Source organism: Hyaena hyaena, unplaced genomic scaffold, assembly GCF_003009895.1.
Source record: "Hyaena hyaena isolate Hyena2069 unplaced genomic scaffold, ASM300989v1 scaffold_274, whole genome shotgun sequence".
In the NCBI taxonomy this organism is placed as follows: Eukaryota; Metazoa; Chordata; class Mammalia; order Carnivora; family Hyaenidae; genus Hyaena; species Hyaena hyaena.
In genome coordinates this window covers 409,271-420,250 of record NW_024080907.1, presented here as the reverse complement: position 1 = coordinate 420,250, position 10,980 = coordinate 409,271, and the positions used below count along the sequence as shown (strand labels likewise).

Below are 10,980 nucleotides of genomic sequence, written 5' to 3'. Positions count from 1 at the left end.
CAGATAAGGGCTGACAATCCGTGCTAGCAGTGTCAGGGTCAGTGGTTGTTTGTTAGAGGACCAATGGGCAAGCAATTAGCCAAGATCTGAGTAGAAAAACATCAGGAGCAACCCACTAGCATGAATCAGAAACTTGATTTACAAGGGATTATTGCGGAGCTGGGGTGGAAGAGCTGCATGGACAGCATTTATCAGACAAGAACTAGGTCACAAGGAAACATGGAGTACAAAATTAAAGAAAAGAAAGCTTCCCAGCATACTTTACATGCAATCAGTCAGACCCAGGACTCCTGGTCATCTTGTCTTGGCCTTGGATGGTGGCTCTGGAGTACATGGTGGAGATGAACCGGCGGGCAGGAGTTCCAGTGATTATGGGGTAAGGGTAGCAGTACTGTAAGGTCAGGGACTTCAATGTGTTCAATTATGTGAGCTTCTCAAATAGCATGTATATTTCTTAGATAAGTCCGGTTGCTGAACTGAACTCTGGGTGACACTTTTTGTGGTATGTGGGAGGATCCTGCACCCCTTGGCCTCTTTCAGGAGCTGACTTCTGAGCAACATGCATATCTCAATAGCTGTCATTTCCTCTCTGACCCCAGGGCTCTACTGGGTGGCCCTCTTGTGTGCTCTCTTAGCACCCTGGCCTGGCACTATCACACTGTGACACAGTGGCCTGTTTTCTGCTGCATAGACCCCACTGTTTGCATTTAACTATTGTAAATAGGTGTACCCAACGAGTCTGAATGTGATATCCTTCGAATAGCTGTATAATGTTGAGATTACTTATGAAAATGTCTAAATGAAACTTTTCACCTTTGGATACTATGTGGAAAGTAACTGACCAGTTGTCTAATTTGTGTGTTGTAAAACAGCAACTACTGTTCAAACCAATCGCAAGGGAGCCTGGACAGCCAAAATATCACAGCCGAAGGGGACACTTAGAGCTAAATGCCTATGTTAGAAAAGGAGAAAGATCTCAAATCGATCACTTAACTTCTGCTTTAAGAAACTAGAAAAGGAGGGGCGCCTGGGTGGCTTGGTCGGTTGGGCGTCCGACTTTCGCTTGGGTCGTGGTCTCGCGGTTCGTGGGTTTGGGCCCCGCGTCGGGCTCTGTGCTGGCTGCCGGCTCGGAGCCTGGAGCCTGTTTCGGTCTGTGGCTCCCTCTCTCTCTGGCCCTCTCCTGCTCGCGCTGTCTCTCTCTCTCTCCTAGAAATAGATGGAACATTGAAAAAAAAAAAAAAAAAGAAACTAGAAAAGGAAAAGTGAACTAAACCCAAACAAAGTGGGAGAAATGGAATAATAAAGACAAGAGTGGAAATAATATAGAAAAACAATAGAAAAATGTAACAAAGTGAAAAGTTGTTTCTTTGAAAACAAGAAAATAGCAAACTTTTACCTTGACCAAGAAAAAAAAGAGAGAGGACAGAAATGACTGCTATGAGGAATGAAATAGGAATGTTGCTACCAACCTTAGAGAAATTAAAAGAATTATTAGGAAATATTTGAACAACGTATGCCAATAAATCAGGTAACTTTGATGAGATGGAAACTTCCCTAGAAAGACACAAATTACTGAAACTGACTCAAGAAGAAAACAGAAAATATGTGTGTGTACATAAACATTTTTTTCTGGAAGAATTTTTTTAGAATATATTTTAGGTTCACAGCAGAATTGAGAGGAAGCACCAGAGATTTCCCATATGCTCTCTGTCCCCACACATGCACAGCCTCCCCCATTATCACCAACCCCCAGCAGCAGACATTTGTGACAACTGATAAACCTACATTAATACGTCACAAATACCCAAACTCCATAGTTTACATTAGGGCTCCCTCTTGGTTACACTCTATAAGTTTGGATAAATTCAGGATGACATGTATCCATCATTTTAGTATCATGCAGAGTATCTTCACTGCTTCCCCACATCCTCTGTGCTCTGCTTATTAATCCCGTTCTCCCAACTAATTTCCAGCAACCACTGATCTTTTCACTGTGTCTATAGTTTTACCTTTTCCAGAATGTACTGTTGTTGAAATCATACAGTTTATAGCTTTTCCTGTGCTTCTTTCCCTTGGTAATACACATTTACACTTCTTCCATGTCTTTTCAAGCATTGACAGATCATTTTTTTTGGTGCTGAATAATATTCCATTGCCTGGATATACCAGGTTTACTCACCCATTCACTTACTGAAGGACATCTTGGTTGCTTCCAAGTTTTGGCAATTATGAATAAAGCTGCTATAAACATCCATATGCAGGGTTTTTTGTGTGTGGATATAAGTTTCTGTCTCCTATGGGTAAATACTAAGGAGCTCAAGTGCAAGATCATATGGTACAAGTATGTTTAGTTTTGTAAGGAACCCCCTGTCTTCTGAAGTCATATTTTGTATTTCCACCAGCAATGTATGAGAGTTCCTGTTACTCCACATCCTCACCAGCATTTGCTGTTGTCAGTATTCCAGATTTTTTGGTCATTCTAATAGGTAGTGATATCTCATTGTTTTTTGGTTTTGTTTGGTTTTGTTTTATTTTACAGGTGATACTCAAACTTTAATCTAAATATAATGTACTTTAAAGAATCAAGATACTGTACACCTTTTCAGAAATCAGTTACTCATATGCTGCTCCTTGGTTAGATTTCAGAGCTACCCAAAAACTTTAAGGGTAGACTGAAGGGGGGAAAAAAGGTAGATTGTTTCTCTCTCAGTAGCCTTTTTACATTTATTTCTCACATTCTCCCTACCCATTCAGGCTTATAAGGCTTGCCCCAGTACTGCCTCTTCTGGGTCAAGTCATTAGGGCTCAGAACTTCCCGTCTCCCCTGAATGCTGGCAGTGGCTATGTGCTCAAAGGTCCCGGGGTTTTGATTATTCTGTTCTGGTTCCTCTTTTTTTTTTTTTTTTTTTTTTATTTTTAAAATATTTTTATTTATTTCTAGGAGAGAGAGAGAGAGAGACAGCATGAGCAGGGGAGGGTCAGAGAGAGAGAGAGAGGGAGTGACAGACTCTGAAACAGGCTCCAGGCTCTGAGCTGACAGTCAGCACAGAGCCCGACGTGGGGCTCGAACCCACGAACCGCGAGATCATGACCTAAGCGAAAGTCGGACGCTTAACCGACTAAGCCACCTGGGCGTCCCTGTTCTGGTCCCTCTTGATCTTTCTGCATCTCCTCTAGAGTCTCACAGCTCATGGCCTTTGCTGGAAAGGGCAGCTTGTGGCCAACCTGGTTAAGGAAAGCTTGTACCTCTTTGAATTCACAACACCCACCCATTTTTATTGTGAGACAGCCAACCTTGACAGAATCATGTAGTGATCCATGGCACCTTCGCATCCACCCATGTGCCGTCCCATACCTTTGTGGGCGGTGGGCTTGAAAGGGGCTAGTGCTCTCTATTAGGCAAAAGTGTTCTTGGGGTCCATAGAGTGGTTGATTGTCAGGTGCATCATTTGAAAATGCCCCGAGTGGAGGTAATCACCACCGAGTACCAAGACTGAAAAGCTGCCTTCTGTGAAATCAGTAGCTTCAATAGAAGGTCCTTGTATGTCACTTGAATATTTAGGTTCTCTACTCATTTTTGGCACAGTGATGCCCTTTCAACAAATCTAAGCATGGGCTTTTCAGGAAAATGGAAACATCCTTAAAAGTTGGCACCAGGAGCAGCATGTTTAGGCCAGCGGTGCAAAAGAGATCCTCTTTCTCCACATCCTCTCCAACATCTGTTGTTGCCTGTCTTGTTAATGTTAGCCATTCTGACAGGTGTGAGGTGGTATCTCATTGTGGTTTTGATTTGTATTTCCTTTATTATGGGTGATGTTGAGCATCGTTTAATGCGTTTGTTGGCCATGTGGATGTCTTCTTTGGAGAAGTGTCTGTTCATGTCTTTAGCCCATTCTTCACTGGATTATTTGTTTTTTGGGTGTTGAGTTTGATAAGTTCTTTATGGATTTTGGATACTAACCCTTTATCTGATAAGTCATTTGCAAATATCTTCTCCCATTCCATTGGTTGCCTTTTAGTTTTGCTGATTGTGTCCTTCCCTGTGCAGAAGCTTTTTATTTTGATGAGGTCCCAATAGTTCATTTTTGCTTTTGTTTCCCTTGCCTCCAGAGACATATTGAGTAAGTTGCTGCGACCAAGGTCAAAGAGGTTCTTGCCTGCTTTCTCCTCAAGAATTTTGATGGCTGCCAGTCTTACATTTAGGTCTTTCATCCATTTTGAGTTTATTTTTTTGTACAGTGTAAGAAAATGGTCCAGGTTCCTTTTTCTGTATGTCTGTCCAGTTTTCCCAGCACCATTTGCTGAAGAGACTGTCTTTATTCCATTGAATATGGAATGAGTACTGCTTTGTCAAAGATGAGTTGGCCATACGTTTGTTGGTCCATTTCTGGGTTCTCTATTCTGTTCCATTGATCTGAGTGTCTGTAGTGCCAGTATGATACTATCTTGAAGATTATAGCTTATAATATGTCTTGAAACAGGGAGTGTGATTCCTCCAGCATCGATTTTCTTCTTCAAGATTGCTTTGGATGTTTGGGGTCTTTCCTGGTTCCATTGAAATTTTAGAATTGTTTGTTCTAGCTCTGTGAAGAATGCTGGTGTTATTTTGATAAGTATGTCGTTGAATATGTATATCGCTTTGGATAGTATCAACATTTTAACGGTATTTGTCCTTCCAATCCAGGAGCATAGAATATTTTTCCATTTTTTGGTGACTTCTTCAATTTCTTTCATAAGCTTTCTATAGTTTTCAGTGTATAGAATTTTCACCTCTTTGATTATGTTTATTCCTAGGTATTTTATGGGTTTTGGTGCAATTGTAAATGGGATCGATTCCTTGATTTCTTTCTCTGTTGTTTCACTATTGGTGTATAGGAATGCAACCAATTTCTGTGCATTAATTTTATATCCTGAGACTTTGTTGAATTCATGAATCAGTTCTAGCAGGGTTTTTTTGGTGGAATCTTTTGGGTTTTCCGTATAGAGTATCATGTCATCTGTGAAGAGTGAAAGTTTGACTTCCTCCTTGCCGATTTGGATGCCTTTTATTTCTTTGTGTTGTCTGATTGCTAAGGCTAAGACTTCCAATACCATGTTGAAGAACAATGGCGAAAGTGGACATCCCTGTCTTGTTCCTGACCTTAGGGGGAAAGCTCTCAGTTTTCCCCCATTGAGGATGATATTAGCAGTGGGTCTTTCATATATGGCTTTTATGATCACAGGTATGATCCTTCTATTCTTACTATCTTGAGGGTTTTTATCAAGAAAGGATGCTGTATTTTGTCAAATGCTTTGTCTGCATCTATTGAGAAGATCATGTGGTTCTTATCCTTTCTTTTACTGATGTGATGAATCACATTGATTGTTGTGTGGATATCGCACAAGCTGTGCATCCCAGTTATAAATCTCACTTGGTCGTGGTGAATAGTTTCTTAATGTATTGTTGGATATGGTTGGCTAATATCTTGTTGAGGTATTTTGCATTCATGTTCATCAGGGAAATTGATCTATAGTTCTCCTTTTTAGTGGGGTGTTTGTCTGGTTTTGGAATCAAGGTAATGCTGGCTTCATAGAAAGAGTTTGGAAGTTTTCCTTCCATTTCTATTTTTTGGAACAGCTTCAAGAGAGTAGGTGTTAACTCATCTTTAAATGTTTGGTAGAATTCCCCTCTATAGTCATCTGGTGCTGGGCTCTTGTTTTTTGGGAGGCTTTGATTACTAATTTGATTTCTTTACTGGTTATGTATCTGTTCAAATTTTCTATTTCTTCTTATTTCAGTTGTGGTAGTTCATACCTTTCTAGGAATTTGTCCATTTCTTCCAGATTGCCTATTTTATTGGTGTATAATTGCTCCTAATATCCTCTTATTATTGTTTGTATTTCTGCAGTGTTGGTTGTGACCTCTCCTCTTTCATTCCTGATTTTATTTATTTGGGTCCTTTCCTTTTTCTTTTTGATCAAACTGGCTAGGAGTTTACCAATTTTGTTAATTCTTTCAAAAAACCAACTTCTGGTTTTATTGATCTGTTCTACTGTTTGTTTGGTTTCAATAGCTTTGATTTTTGCTCTAATCTTTATTGTTTCCTGTCTTCTGCTGATTTGGGGTTTTATTTGCTATTCTTCTTCCAGCTGTTTGAGGTGTAAGGTTAGGTTGTGTATCTGAGACCTTTCTCCTTCTTTAGGAAGGCCTGGATTGCTATATACTTCCCTCTTATGACTGCCTTTGCTGCATCCGAGAGGTTTTGGGCTGTGATGGTACCATTTTCACTGGCTTCCATGTACTTTTGAAATTTCCTCTTTAATTTCTCAGTTAGCCCATTTATTCTTTAGTAGGATGTTCTTTAGTCTCCAAGTATTTGTTATCTTTCCAAATTTTTTCTTGTGGTTGATTTTGCATTTCATAGCATTGTGGTCTGAAAATATGCACGGTATGATCTCTATTTTTTTTATACTTGTTAAGGGCTGATTTTGTGTCCCAGTATGTGATCTATTCAGGAAATTGTTCCATGTGCACTGGAGAAGAATGTGTATTCTACTGCTTTAGGATGAAATGCTCTGAATTTATCTGTTAAGTCCATCTGGTCCAGTGTGTCATTTAAAGCCATTGTTTTCTTGTTGATTTTCTGTTTAGATGATCTGCCCATTTCTGTAAGTCGGGTGTTGTAGTCCCCTACTATCATGGTATTGTTCTCAATGAGTTTCTTTATGTTTGTGATTAATTGACTTATATATTTGGGTGCTTCCACATTTGGAGCATAACTGTTTAAAATTGTTAGGTCTTCTTGCTGGATAGATCCCTAAATTATGACATAATGCCCTTCTTCATCTCTTGTTAGAGTCTTTATTTTGAAATCTAGATTGTCTGATATAAGTATGGCTATTCCAGCTTTCTTTTGTTGACCATAAGCATGATAGTTGGTTCTCCATCCCCTTATTTTCAATCTGAAGGTGCCTTTAGGTCTAAAATGGTTCTCTTATAAACAGCATATAGCTGGATCTTGTTTTCTTATCCATTCTGTTACCCTGTGTCTTTTGATTGGAGAACTTAGTCCAGTGATGTTTACAGTGAGTACTGAAAGATATGAATTTATTGCCATTATGTCGCCTGTACAGTTGGAGTTCCTGACAGTGTTCTCTGGTCCTTTCTAGTCTTTGTTGCATTCGGTCTTTTGGGTTTGTTTGTTTGTTTTTTCTGTCTTTTCTCTCCTCAGAGAGTCCCCCTTAAATTTTCTTACAGGGCTGCTTTGGTGGTCACAAACTCCTTTAGTTTTTGTTTGTCTGGGAAACTTATCTTTCCTTCTATTTTGAATGACAGCCTTTCTGGATAAAGAATTCTTGGCTGAATATTTTTCGATTCAGCACATTGAATATATCCTGACTCTCCTTTCTGGTCTGCCAAGTTTCTGTGGACAGGTCTGCTGAAAACCTGATCTGTTTTCCCTTACAGGTTAAGGACTTTTTTCCCTTGCTGCTTTCATGATTCTTTCCTTGTCTGAGTATTTTGTGAATTTGACTGATATGATTTGCTGATGGTCAGTTTTTGTTGAATCTAATGGGAGTCCTTTCTGCTTCCTGGATTTTGATGCCTCTGTCTTTCCCCAGGTTAGGGAAGTTTTCTACTATAACTTTCTCACATAAATTTTCTATCCCTTTTTCTCTCTCTTCAAGGTCTTCTGGGACCTCTATGATTCTGATGTTATTCTTTTTTAATGAGTCACTGAGTTCTCTAATTTTTATTTTGTACTCTTTTGCCTTAGTCTCCCTCTTTTTTTCTGCTTCATTATTCTTCATAAGTTTGTTTTCGATATTGCTGATTCACTGCTCTGCCTTATCCATCCATTCGAGATTGCAGCTCAGTTATAGTATTTTTTATTTCATCCAGCCTAGCTTTTACTTCTTTTATCTCCCCAGAAATGGATTCTAATCTATTTTCAACCCCAGCTAGTCTTCTTTTTTTTTTTTTTTTTTTAATGTTTTTGTATTTATTTCAGGGAGAGAGAGAGAGACAGCGTGAGCAGGGGAGGGTCAGAGAGAGAGGGAGTCACAGACTCTGAAACAGCCCCAGGCTCTGAGCTGGCAGTCAGCACAGAGCCCAACGCGGGGCTTGAACCCACGAACTGCGAGATCGTGACCTAAGCGAAAGTTGGACGCTTAACTGACTAAGCCACCCAGGCACCCCAATCCCAGGTAGTATTCTTATTATCGTGATTCTAAATTCTGGTTCAGACATCTTGCTTGTATCTGTGTTGATTAAATCCCTGGCTGTCATTTCTTCCTGTTCTTTCTTTTGGGGTGAATTATTTTGTTTCATCATTTTGGAGGAAGAAAAGGAAATAATAAAATTTAAAAATTATAATTTAAAAATTAAAAACAACACAAAGAAATCAAATAAAGGATTAGCATCCTAGGTGTGTTTTGGTCTGGTTGTTGAAAGAAGCTTGATAGATTAGAGAAAAAAGGGAAAGATAAGAAAAGAAAAAAAGGGGGAGAGGAAAAAGTTTGAAAATTTGAAAAGTGAATACAGTAAAATAGACTAAAATTAAATGATCAAAGTAAAATAAAATTTTAGAACTTTACAAAAAAATATATAGTAGAAAAAACTCACAAAAAATCTTTTTACTAAAAATGGAAAATAAAAATAGATTTTTTTCTCTTTCTGTTTTCAAGAATAAGAAAAAAGAAAAAGAAAAAAATGGAATAAAAAAACAGCAAACGAAATGAAATATGATTGAAATTACATCTGGTTTTCCATAGAAGTCAAGCTATGAAGCAATTTATAGTCCATATCTAAGCAGGCGGAGAGACTTGTATTTGTCAAGAGCGCTGTTGGCCCAGTTGGGCGGGGTTTAGTGTAACGATTCCGTTTTCCACTAGATGGCGCTGCTTAGCTTACTGGGGTGGATTGGTGTGGCATATATAGGGGTGTATGCACATGTGCGATGGCTGAAAATGGCGTCATCCAGCTACCCAGTCTCCAGTATGGGAACTCTGTGTTCTCCACGAATGGCAACCAAGCACTCCTCCTTTGATTCCGACTTCCTTCCACTCCCTGCTTCTACACTGTACGTGACCAAGCCGTCAGGCTGCCAGGCATCACCTCCCTCCTGAGTTTTATCTCAGACGCAGCTGTGTTTCCCAACCCCTCACTTCTAAGGGACTGCAGCTTTGACCCGTTGTGATCCTCTGGGGGAGGGTCTCGCTGGGCAATGTCTGAGTGCCAGCCGCCCCCCCCCCCCCAGGAACAGTTTGTGAGACTGTGCTGCTGCTGATGCCCAGAGACTGCGCCTGGATGCCAGCTCGCCCCAGAAAAGTGTGCGTGATCTTGCAGCCGCAGTGCTTCGGGCCTTATGGAGAATCACAAGACACATGCACATCTGCCTCCAGGCTTCCCCTTCATGACCTAGTTCCAGCACCAGCGAATGTGGTTGTTCCCTGGGGTCCGCTGGGACCTTTGCCTGTGGAGTGGCCGCACAGCCTTGTGGAACCGCTTCTCCCCATGTGGCCCTCGAGCCACTTGGACCTCGCTCTCTGCTCCTGGGGATCTACTCTTCCCACCAGAGCACCACCAGGTATCAAGTGCAGAGTTTCCAACTCTGCGCTCTCCCTGTTTATAGAGTCTTAATGGAATTTAAACCCTGTCCTTTCTCCTTTCATCCTTTTTTTTGTTCATTTCCTGCCATTGTTTCCATTTTTCCACTTCCTCTCCAGCTGCTTTTTTATTTATTTTTTTTTTAATTTTTTTTTTAATGTTTTATTTATTTCTAGGAGAGAGAGAGACAGCGTGAGCAGGGGAGGGTCAGAGAGACAGGGAGTCACAGACTGAAACAGGCTCCAGGCTCTGAGCTGGCAGTCAGCACAGAGCCCGACGCGGGGCTCGAACCCACAAACCGCGAGATCATGACCCAAGCGAAGGTCGAACGCTTAACCGACTAAGCCACCCAGGCGCCCCCCCAGCTGCTTTTTTAGAGGGGGGGTGCTTTTCCCATCCTCTCCCCCTACACCATCCTCCCCCCACCTCTGTTCTCTCTCCACAAGCAAGAACACCTCCCTGCCCTTCACGGCTTCCCTCTTCCCCAGTTCACACTGCATACCTGCCGAGTTCTGTGGTTCAGGTTGTGCAGATTGTTGTGGTAATCCTCAACTCCGTTTTCTAGGTGTGCAAGGCGGTATAGTGGTGATCTGGCTGCATTTCAGGGACCAGAGATGCAAAAAAAAAAAAAACAACCTTCCTTGCTGTCCCACCATCTTGGCTGGAGTTTTCTGTGTATTTTGGATAACATTCCTTTATCAGACATGTATTTTGCCTCATTTCTCCCTGTCTGTAGCTTGTTTTCTCATTCTCTTGATGTTGTCTATCACAGAGCAGAAGGTGTTCATTTTAATGAAGTCCAGCTTGTTAATGATTTCTTTCATGGGATTTTATCTAAAAGTCATCACTATACCCGAGGCCATGCAGGTTTTCTCCTGTGTTTTCTTCCAGGAGTTTTACAGTTTTGTGTTTTACATTTGAGCCTGTGATCCATTTTGAGTTAATATTTGTGAAGAGTGTGATAACTATGTCTACGGTTTTTTGGTGGGGTTTTTTTTTTTTTTTGCATGTGGAAAATATTTTCTTTTTAAGAAAGTTATTCTTTTAATATGTGTTCAATGCATCTATGAAGTATAGACAAGCAAAAGAGGAAAACGACTGAAGATAACTGATACCATTTTGAGGTGAAAGCTTCAGACATGTGCACGTATGTATGAATGTAACAGGATGCTAAAATGGGGCTCTTTGTGCTTACTTTTGTCTGAAGCCCTAAATGCTGATAACAATACAGTCGGTGCCCAAGGACTGCATATCCCAAATATCCAACTGAGGTGCTATGACCTATTCAACCGACACAGGGTAGACAGAGAGATTATGAAACAGGCTCTGCCAGCCTTGAGCAATCACCCCACTAGCCTATTACAGTGAGGGCTGAAGAGCAGTGAGAGAAA

At 40.7% G+C, this 10,980-nt stretch overlaps 1 pseudogene; it reads right to left on the bottom strand.

Moving 5' to 3' along the window:
* Positions 1–271: 271 nt before the first annotated feature.
* LOC120241009 lies at positions 272–10,452 on the bottom strand (annotated as a pseudogene).
* Positions 10,453–10,980: the final 528 nt, after the last annotated feature.